Source organism: Cupressus sempervirens, chromosome 9, assembly GCF_028749045.1.
Source record: "Cupressus sempervirens isolate cs-2001-9-10 chromosome 9, ASM2874904v1, whole genome shotgun sequence".
NCBI lineage: Eukaryota > Viridiplantae > Streptophyta > Pinopsida > Cupressales > Cupressaceae > Cupressus > Cupressus sempervirens.
This window is the reverse complement of record NC_143126.1, coordinates 465073501-465085123: the sequence shown is the minus strand read 5'-3', so window position 1 is coordinate 465085123 and position 11623 is coordinate 465073501.

Sequence of the window (11623 nt, the reverse complement as noted above, 5' to 3'; positions counted from 1 at the left end):
AATTAAATAAGAGAAGCGCCTCTTATTAATTAAAAAATATTTAATTAAATAGAAAAAGTAATTATGAGAGCATATATTATTATATTAAATTAAATATCTCAACAAAATCTCTCTTCAGTTCAAAAAGGAAAATTTTCAGTTCACTATTGATCAAATATGAGTCAAATCAGTTAACTCTTTTTTGTACTCAAATTGAAACAGTTAACTCTTTATTTTATTCAAATTAAATCTCTTAACTCCCTTTAATTTGAAAATCTTCCTTTATGACTGAACTTCACCTTTAATCTTGACGGTTGATTGAAATCGGTCTCAACCGTTGATGAATTCTAGGAAAGTCTATTTAGGAGACTCTCATCTCTTCTTTTTGAAAGGTTCAATGAGAATTTGTATCGAATTGTTGCTTGAATTCATACTCACATTTGCTCATATTCACATACGCAAATATCAAGTTTGACCAAAAGTTCACAAGATTTAACTTTGATTGACTTGAGTTGACTAGTTTCGAAAAGAATTTTGAAATAATTAAATGAAATTATTTAATTAAATGGAGTACTTACTTCTAATTAATTAAACAAAGTTATTTAATTAAATGAGACTCCATTCTTAATTAATTAAATGAAGTTATTTAATTAAATAAAAAAAGTGCCTCTAATTAATTAAAGATTATTTAATTAAATAGAAAAAGTAATTATGAGAGCATATCTCATTTTATTAAATTAAATATGTCAACAAAATCTCTCTTCAGTTCAAAAAGGGAAATTTCCAGTTCACTATTGATCAAAAATGAATTAAATCAGTTAACTCTTCTTTCTACTCAAATTGAATCAGTTAACTCTTTATTTTATTCAAATTAAATCTGTTAGATTTCTTTAATTTGGAAATCTTCCTTTATGACTGAACTTTTCCTTTAATCCTGACCGTTGATTGAAATCTGTCTCAACCGTTGATTAATTCTAGGAATGTCTATTTAGGAGACCCTCATCTCTTCTTTTTGAAAGGTTGAATGAGAATTTGCATCGAATTATTGCTCGAATTCATACTCACATTTGCTCATATTCACATATGCAAATATCAAATTTGACCAAAAATTGACCAGATTTAACCACGGTTGACTTGAGTTGACTAGATTCAAAAAGAATTTTGAAATAATTAAAGAAAATTATTTAATTAAATGGAGTACTTACTTCTAATTAATTAAACAAAGTTATTTAATTAAATGACAAGCCATTCTTAATTAATTAAATGAAGTTAATTAATTAAATAAGAAAAGTGCCTCTAATTAAATAAAAATTATCTAATTAAATAGAAAAAGTAATTATGAGAGCATATCACATTTTATTAAATTAAATATCTCAACAAAATCTCGCTTCAGTTCAAAAAGGGAAATTTCCAGTTCACTATTGATCAAAAATAAGTTAAATCGGTTAACTCTTTTTTCTACTCAAATTGAATTAGTTAACTCTTTATTTTACTCAAATTAAATCTGTTAACCCCCTTTAATTTGGAAATCTCCCTTTATGACTGAACTTCACCTTTAATCCTGACCGTTGATTGAAATCGATTTCAACCGGTGGTGAATTCTAAGAAAGTCTATTTAAGAGACCCTCATCTCTTCATTTTGAAAGGTTGAATGAGAATTTGCATTGAATTGTTGTTGGAATTCATACTCACATTTGCTCATATTCACATACGCAAAGGTCAAGTTTGACCAAAAGTTGACTAGATTTAACCACGATTCACTTGAGTTGACTAGTTTTGAAAAGAATTTTGAAATAATTAAACAAAATTATTTAATTAAATGAAGTACTTACTTCTAATTAATTAAACAAAGTTATTTAATTAAATGAGAAGCCATTCTTAATTAATTAAATGAAGTTATTTAATTAAATAAGAAAAGTGCCTCTAATTAATTAAAGTGTATTTAATTAAATAGAAAAAGTAATTATGAGAGCATATCTCATTTTATTAAATTAAATATCTCAACAAATCTCTTTTCAAATGAAAAAAGAAAATTTCCAGTTCACTATTGATAAAAAAGGAGTTAAATCAGTTAACTCTTTTTTCTACTCAAATTGAATCAATTAACTCCTTATTTTACTCAAATTAAATCTGTTAACTCCCTTTAATTTGGAAATCTCCCTTTATGACTGAACTTCACCTTTAATCCTGGCCGTTGATTGAAATCGATCTCAACCGTTGATGAATTCCAGTAAAGTCTATTTAAGAGACCCTCATCTCTTCATTTTAAAAGGTTGAATACAAATTTGCATCGAATTGTTGCTGACATTCATACTCACATTTGCTCATATTCACATACGCAAAGATCAAGTTTGACCAAAAGTTGAAAAGATTTAACCACGATTGACTTTAGTTGACTAATTTTGAAATAATTAAACGAAATTATTTAATTAAATGGAGTAATTACTTCTAATTAATTAAAAAAAGTTATCTAATTAAATGAGAAGCCATTCCTAATTAATTAAATCAAGTTATTTAATTAAATAAGAAAAGTGCCTCTAATTAATTAAAAATTATTTAATTAAATAGAAAAAGTAATTATGAGAGCATATCTAATTTTATTAACTTAAATAACTCAAATAAATCTCTCTTTATTTCAAAAAGGGAAATTTTCAGTTCACTATTCATAAAAAATGTGTTAAATTAGTTAACTCTTTTTTCTACTCAAATTGAATCAGTTAACTCCTTATTTTACTCAAATTAAATCTGTTAACTCTTTTTAATTTGGAAATCTCCCTTTATGACTGAACTTCACCTTTAATCTTGACCGTCGATTGAAATCGATCTCAATCGTTGATGAATTCTAGGAAAGTCTATTAAAGAGACCCTCATCTCTTCATTTGTAAAGGTTGAATGAGAATTTGCATCGAATTGTTGCTAGAATTCATACTCACATTTGCTCATATTCACATACGCAAAGATTAAGTTTGACCAAAAGTTGACTAGATTTAATTACGGTTGACTTGAGTTGACTAGTTTCGAAAAGAATTTTGAAATAACTAAATGAAATTATTTAGTTAAATGGAGTACTTACTTCTAATTAATTAAACAAAGTTATTTAATTAAATGAGAAGCCTTTCCTAATTAATTAAGTGAAGTTATTTAATTAAATAAGAAAAGTGTCTATAAATAATTAAATATTATTTAATTAAATAGAAAAAGTAATTATGAGAGCATATCTCATTTTATTAAAATAAATATCTCATAAAAATTTTTGTTTAGTTCAAAAAGAGAAATTTTCAGTTCACTATTGATAAAAAATGAGTTAAATCAGTTCACTCCTTTTTCTACTCAAATTGAACCAATTAACTCTTTATTTTACTCAAATTAAATTTGTTAACTCCCTTTAATTTGGAAATCTCCCTTTATGACTGAACTTCACCTTTAATCCTGACCGTTGATTGAAATCGATCTCAATCATTGATGATTTCTATGAAAGTCTATTTAAGAGACCCTCATCTCTTCATTTTGAAAGGTTGAATGAGAATTTGTATCGAATTGTTGCTGGAATTCATACTCACATTAACTCATATTCACATACGCAAACATTAAGTTTGACCAAAAGTTGACCAGATTTAACCATGATTGACTTGAGTTGACTAGTTGCGAAAATAATTTTGAAATAATTAAATGAAATTATTTAATTAAATGGAGTACTTACTTCTAATTAATTAAACAAAGTTATTTAATTAAATGAGAAGCCATTCCTAATTAATTAAATGAAGTTATTTAATTAAAGAAGAAAAGTGTATCTAATTAATTAAATATTATTTAATTAAATAAAAAAAGTAATTATGAGAGCATATATCATTTTATTAAATTAAATATCTCAACAAAATCTCTCTTCAGTTTAAATAGGGAAATTTTCAGTTCACTATTGATCAAAAATGAGTTAAATCAGTTCACTCCTTTTTCTACTTAAATTTAATCAGTTAGCTCCTTATTTTGCTCAACTTAAATCTGTTAACTCCCTTTAATTTGGAAATCTCCCTTTATGACTGATCTTCACCTTTAATCCTAACTGTTGAATGAAATCGATCTCAACCGTTGATGAATTTCAGTAAAGTCTATTTAAGATACCCTAATCTCTTCATTTTGAAATGTTGAATGAGAATTTGCATTGAATTGTTGCAGGAATTCATACTCACATTTTCTCATATTCACATACGCAAAGATCAAGTTTGACCAAAAGTTAACCAGATTTAACCAAAATTGACTTGAGTTGACTTGTTTTGAATTTTTTTTTGAAATAATTAAATTAAATTATTTAATTAAATGGAGTATTACTTCTAATTAATTAAACAAAGTTATTTAATTAAATCGAAAGCCATTCCTAATTAATTAAATGAAGTTATTTAATTAAATAAGAAAAGTGTCTCTAATTAATTAAAGATTATTTAATTAAATAGAAAAAGTAATTATGAGAGCATATCTCATTTTATTAAATTAAATATCTAAACAAAATCTCTCTTTAGTTCAAAAAGGAACATTTCCACTTCACTATTGATAAAAAATGAGTTAAATCAGTTGACTCCTTTTTCTACTCAAATTGAATCAGTTATCTCCTTATTTTACTCAAATTAAATCCGTTAACGCTCTTTAATTTAGGAATCTCCCTTTATGACTGAACTTCACCTTTAGTCCTGACCGTTGATTGAAATCGATATCAACCATTGATGAATTCTAGAAAAGTCTATTTAAGAGACCCTCATCTCTTCATTTTGAAAGGTTGAATGAGAATTTGCATCGAATTGTTGCTAGAATTCATCCTCACATTTGCTTATATTCACATACGCAAAGATCAAGTTTGACTAAAAGTTGATCAGATTTAACCGCGGTTGACTTGAGTTCACTAGTTTCGAAAAGAATTTTGAAATAATTAAATGAAATTATTTAATTAAATGAAGTACATACTTCTAATTAATTAAACAAAGTTATTTAATTAAATGAGAAGCCATTCCTAATTAATTAAATAAAGTTATTTAATTAAATAAGAAAAATGTCTCTAATTAACTAAAGATTATTTAATTAAATAAAACAAGTAATCATGAGAGCATATCTCATTTTATTAAATTAAATATCTCAACAAATGCTCTCTTTAGTTCAAATAGAGAAATTTCCAGTTCACTATTGATCAAAAATGAATTAAATCAGTTCACTCCTTTTTCTACTTAAATTGAATCAGTTTACTCCTTATTTTACTCAAATTAAATCTGTTAACTCCATTTAATTTGGAAATCTCCCTTTATGACTGAACTTCACCTTTAATCTTGACTGTTGATTGAAATCGATCTCAACCGTTAATGAATTTCAAGAAAGTCTATTTAAGATACCCTCATCTCTTCATTTTGAAAAGTTGAGTGAGAATTTGCATCGAATTGTTGCTAGAATTCATACTCACATTCGCTCATATTCACATACGCAAAGATCAAGTTTGACCAAAAGTTGACCAGATTTAACCACAGTTGACTTGAGTTGACTAGTTTCGTAATGAATTTTTAAATAGTTAAATAAAATTATTTAATTAAATGGAGTACTTACTTCTAATTAATTAGACAAAGTTATGTAATTAAATGAGAAGTCATTCCTAATTAATTAAATGGAGTTATTTAATTAAATAAGAAAATTGCCTCTAATTAATTAAAAATTATTTAATTAAATAGAAAAAGTAACTATGAGAGCATATCTCGTTTTATTAAATTAAATATCTCAACAAAATCTCTCTTCAGTTCAAAAAAAGAAATTTTCAGTACACTATTGATAAAAAATAAGTTAAATCAGTTAACTATTATTTCTACTCAAATTGAATCAGTTAATTTCTTATTTTACTCAAATTAAATCTGTTAACTCTCTTGAATTTGAAAATCTCTCTTTATGACTGAACTTCACCTTTAATCCTGACCGTTGTTTGAAATCGATCTCAACCGTTGATGAATTTTAAGAAAGTCTATTTAAGAGACCCTCATCTCTTCATTTTGAAAAGTTGAATGAGAATTTGCATTGAATTGTTGCTGGAATTCATACTAACATTTGCTCATATTCACATTAGCAAAAGTCAAGTTTGACCAAAAGTTGACTAGATTTTACCACAATTGACTTGACTTGACTAGTTTCAAATTTTTTTTTGAAATAATTAAACGAAATTATTTAATTAAAAGGAATACTTACTTCTAATTAATTAAACAAAATTATTTAATTAAATGAGAAGCCATTCCTAACTAATTAAATGAAGTTATTTAATTAAATAAGAAAAGTGCCTCTAATTAATTAAAGATTATTTAATTAAATAGAAAAAGTAATTATGATAGCATATCCCATTTTATTAAATTAAATATCTCAACAAAATCTCTCTTTAGTTCAGAAAGAGAAATTTCAAGTTCACTATTAATCATAAATGAGTTAAATCAGTTAACACTTTTTTCTACTCAAATTAAATCTGTTAACTCCTTATTTTACTCAAATTAATTCTATTAACTCCCTTTAATTTGGAAATCTCCCTTTTATGACTGAACATCACCTTTGATCCTAACCATTGATTGAAATAGATCTCAACCATTGATGAATTTCAAGAAAATCTATTTAAGAGACCCTCATCTCTTTATTTTGAATGGTTGAATGAGAATTTGTATGAAATTGTTGCTGGAATAAATACTCACATTTGCTCACATTCACATACGCAAAGATCAAGTTTGACCAAAAGTTGACCAGAGTTAACGACGATTGACTTTAGTTAATTAGTTTCGAAATTTTTTTTGAAATAATTAAACGAAATTATTTAATTAAATGGAGTACTTACTTCTAATTAATTAAGCAATGTTATTTAATTAAATGAGAAGCCATTGCTAATTAATTAAATAAAGTTATTTAATTAAATAAGAAAAGTGTTTCTAATTAATTAAAAATTATTTAATTAAATAGAAAAAGTAATTATGAGAGCATATCTTATTTTATTAAATTAAATATCTCAACAAAATCTCTCCTCAGTTCAAATAGGAAAATTTTCAGTTCACTATTGATAAAAAATGAGTTAAATCAGTTCACTCTTTTTTTAACTCAAATTGAATTATTTAATTCCTTATTTTACTCAAATTAAATCTGTTAACTCCATTTAATTTGGAAATCTCCCTTTATGACTGAACTTCACCTTTAATCCTGACCGTTGATTGAAATTGATCTCAACTATTGATGAATTCTAGGAAAGTCTATTTAACAGACCCTCATCTCTTCATTTTGAAAGGTTGAATAAGAATTTGCATCGAATTGTTGGTGGAATTCATACTCACATTTTCTCATATTCACATACGCAAAGATCAAGTTTGTCCAAAAGTTGACCAGATGTAACCACAGTTGACTTGAGTTGACTAGTTTCAAAAAGAATCTTAAAATAATTAAACGAAATTATTTAATTAGATGGAGTACTTACTTTTAATTAATTAAACAAAGTTATTTAATTAAATGAGAAGCCATTCCTAATTAATTAAATGAAGTTATTTAATTAAATAAGAAAATTGCCTCTAATTTATTAAAGATTATTTAATTAAATAGAAAAAATAATTATGAGAGCATATCTCATTTTATTAAATTAAATATCTCAACAAAATCTCTCTTCAGTTCGAAAAGGGAAATTTCCAGTTCACTATTGATCAAAAATGACTTAAATCAGTTAGCTCTTTTTTCTAATCAAATTGAATCAGTTAACTCTTTATTTTACTCAAATTAAATTCATTAACTCCCTTTAATTTGGAAATCTCCATTTATGACTGAACTTCACCTTAATCCTGACCATTGGTTGAAATCGATCTCAACCGTTGGTGAATTCCAAGAAAGTGTATTTAAGAGACCCTCATCTCTTCATTTTGAAAAGTTGAATGAGAATTTGCATCAAATTGTTGCTGGAATTCATACTCACATTTGCTCATACTCACATACGTGAAGCTCAAGTTTGACCAAAAGTTGACGAGCTTTAACCACGGTTGACTTGAGTTGACTATTTTCGAAAAGAATTTTGAAATAATTATACGAAATTATTTAATTAAATGAAGTACATACTTCTAATTAATTAAACAAAGTTATTTAATTAAATGAGAAGTCATTCCTAATTAATTAAATGAAGTTATTTAATTAAATAAGAAAAGTGTCTCTAATTATTAAAGATTATTTAATTAAATAAAAAAATTAGTTATGAGAGCATATCTCATTTTATTAAATTAAATATCTCAACAAAATCTCTCTTCAGTTCAGAAAGAGAAATTTCCAGTTCATTATTAATCATAAATGAGTTAAATGAGTTAACTCCTTTTTCTACTCAAATTGAATCAGTTAGCTCCTTATTTTACTCAAATTAAATCTTTTAACTCCCTTTAATTTGAAAATCTCCCTTTATGACTGAACTTCACCTTTAATCCTGACCATTGATTGAAATCGATCTTAGCCATTGATGAATTCCAAGTAGTTCTATTTAGGAGACCCTCATCTTTTCATTTTGAATGGTTGAATGAGAATTTGCATTGAATTATTGTTGGAATTCATACTCACATTTGCTCATATTCACATACGCAAAGATCAAGTTCGATCAAAAGTTGACTAGATTTAACCACGATTGACTTGAGTTGACTAGTTTCGAAAAGAATTTTGAAATAATTAAATGAAATTATTTAATTAAATTGAATACTTACTTCTAATCAATTAAATGAAGTTATTTAATTAAATAAGAAAAGTGTCTCTAATTAATTAAAGATTATTTAATTAAATAAGAAAAGTAATTATGAGAGCATATCTCATTTTATTAAATTAAATATCTCAACAAAATCTCTCTTCAGTTCAAATAGGGAAGTTTTCCGTTCACTATTGATAAAAAATGAGTTAAATCAGTTCACTCCTTTTTCTACACAAATTGAATCAGTTAACTCCTTATTTTACTCAAATTAAATCTGTTAACTCTTTTTAATTTGGAAATCTCCCTTTATGACTAATCTTCATCTTTAATCCTGACCGTTGATTGAAATTGATCTCAACCGTTGATGAATTTAAGGAAAGTCTATTTAAAAGACCCTCATCTCTTCATTTTGAAAGGATGAATGAGAATTTGCATCAAATATTTGCTAGAATTCATACTCACATTTGCTCATATTCACATACACAAAGATCAAGTTTGACCAACAGTTGACAAGAGTTAACCATGGTTGACTTGAGTTGACTAGTTTCAAAAAGAATTTTGAAGTAATTAAACAAAATTATTTAATTAAATGGAGTATTTACTTCTAATTAATTAAACAAAGTTATTTAATTAAATGAGAAGCCATCCCTAATTAATTAAATGAAGTTATTTAATTAAATAAGAAAAGTGTCTCTAATTAATTAAAGATTATTTAATTAAATAGAAAAAGTAATTATGAGAGCATATCTTATTTTATTAAATTAAATATCTCAACAAAATCTCTCTTCAGTTTAAAAAGAGAAATTTATAGTTCACTATTGAGAAAAAAAGAGTTAAATCAGTTGACTCCTTTTTCTACTCAAATTGAATCAGTTAACTCTTTATTTTACTCAAATTAAATCTGTTAACTCTCTTTAATTTGGAAATCTCCCTTTATGATTGAACTTCACCTTTAATCTTGACCGTTGATTGAAATCAGTCTCAACCATTGATGAATTCCAAGAAAGTCTATTTAAGACACCCTTATCTCTTCATTTTGAAAGGTTGAATGAGAATATGTATCAAATTGTTGTTGGAATTCATACTCACATTTGCTCATAATGTGTATAAGTTTCCAATTTTCGTTTCAAGTATACTTCAAGTGTCTTAAGTTTAATCATTTGACCTACAAGTCAACCCTTTGTTCTCCAATAGCATGATTATAAGAATTACATTTTAAGAATAACTTAAAGATAAGCATTCACTAAACTGATCATCATTGGCCTTTAATTAAATTGTTCTCTTTATTTGACCAAGATCCATATTACTAATTGAATAACTCTTCCTTAATGTTATTTCTACATTTCAACATTATTAAAAGATTATTATTCTTTTATAAAAGAGCCAATTATCGATCCTCGAATAAGAAGAATTATAACTTTATTAAAATGATTAATTAATATCGATTCACAATCTTTGACCTTTTATCATTCTAATAATTCTCAATTATATATTACTAAGTCTTCACCATTAAAATATCTAAAGTCGTTATTCAAGTCATAAGAATAAGATCTATCAACTTGATATCAATATTTCTACAATCTCATTAAAATAATTATATCAATTAAATCTCTATTACATAACTTAATTATTAATTAAATCCAATTAGCTCTAGTTAATTGATTTAATTAATAATTTCACAACCAAACTATCAACCCAATGAGTATTAGTTGACTAACAATAGTTTGTACGTCAAAGTCAACTTCAATCCAATACACAAATATTAATATTTTAATAATAATAATATTAACAAGTTATTTTAAAAATCTTATCCATAATGACTACATTCATCTTTCTTAATGATTTCGTATTAATGATAATCATTTCAAGTTAAAACTCTATCACATAATATAATTATATTGACAACTCAATGAATATCAATTGATTAAAATCAATTATAATCCAACTCCAAAAATTATTATCTTTTATAAAACTTCAATCAATAAATAATCTTCAAGTAGAATAACTCTAATCAAATTTGATGATATCTATTTAAACCATTATTTATTAATAGTTTGCTAGTCCTTACAAACATTAATAAATAATAAACTCTTCAAACTATAAATACTCGATCTATAGAATCATTCCATAAACTCATTAGTTAATATTTGGCTAACTCTTAACTCCATTAAGATATTCAAACGTATTAACCAATAACATAATAATTCAGTCTTAATCTAATATCATTCAAAGTTTCTAAATTTAAATCAACATAATACAAATTATTATCTTACAATTATTTAATCAACCATTAGACTCCATTTTCTAATTGTTTTAATAATATTTTGTCTATTTAAACGTTGTTTGAAAAAAGTCCCTATCACAAATCAATAAGACTCATTGTAGATATCAACATAAATAATCTCCAAATTCTTCACATTATCATCTTCATTAAACAACTCTAAAATTGTTTAATATATATTAAATAGTATTTAATATACATTATAAAAAGTCCACTATATAAACTATATTAAAATCTTTTTTCTTTTAATTTTCTCTCATTTAAAAATCTTTTTACTTAGATTGACTAATAATTAATTACACTTCTTCTACTATTAACTAATCTTAATTAAATTTGATTTAATTAGATTAGATAATAAACCATATAAAACTAATGCATATTAATAAAATTCTAATAAGGAAAAACTATAATAATATCTTTAATTCATTCCATGCTTTGATATATTATTTTTGTGAAGTGTAAGCATAAAGAACTCTTGGTTATGATAAATGAAGAAATATTCGTTCTTGAAAAAAATAGTTTCAGTACGACGGCCATATCTCCCTAATGAACCGTTGGATCGGGCTGAAATTTAGATATGTTGGAGAGGGCCAAGTTGCACCACTTCTGACTGGAGCGATCGAATAAATGCGATCATGATAAAAAGTTATGAATGACTGATTTCGGGT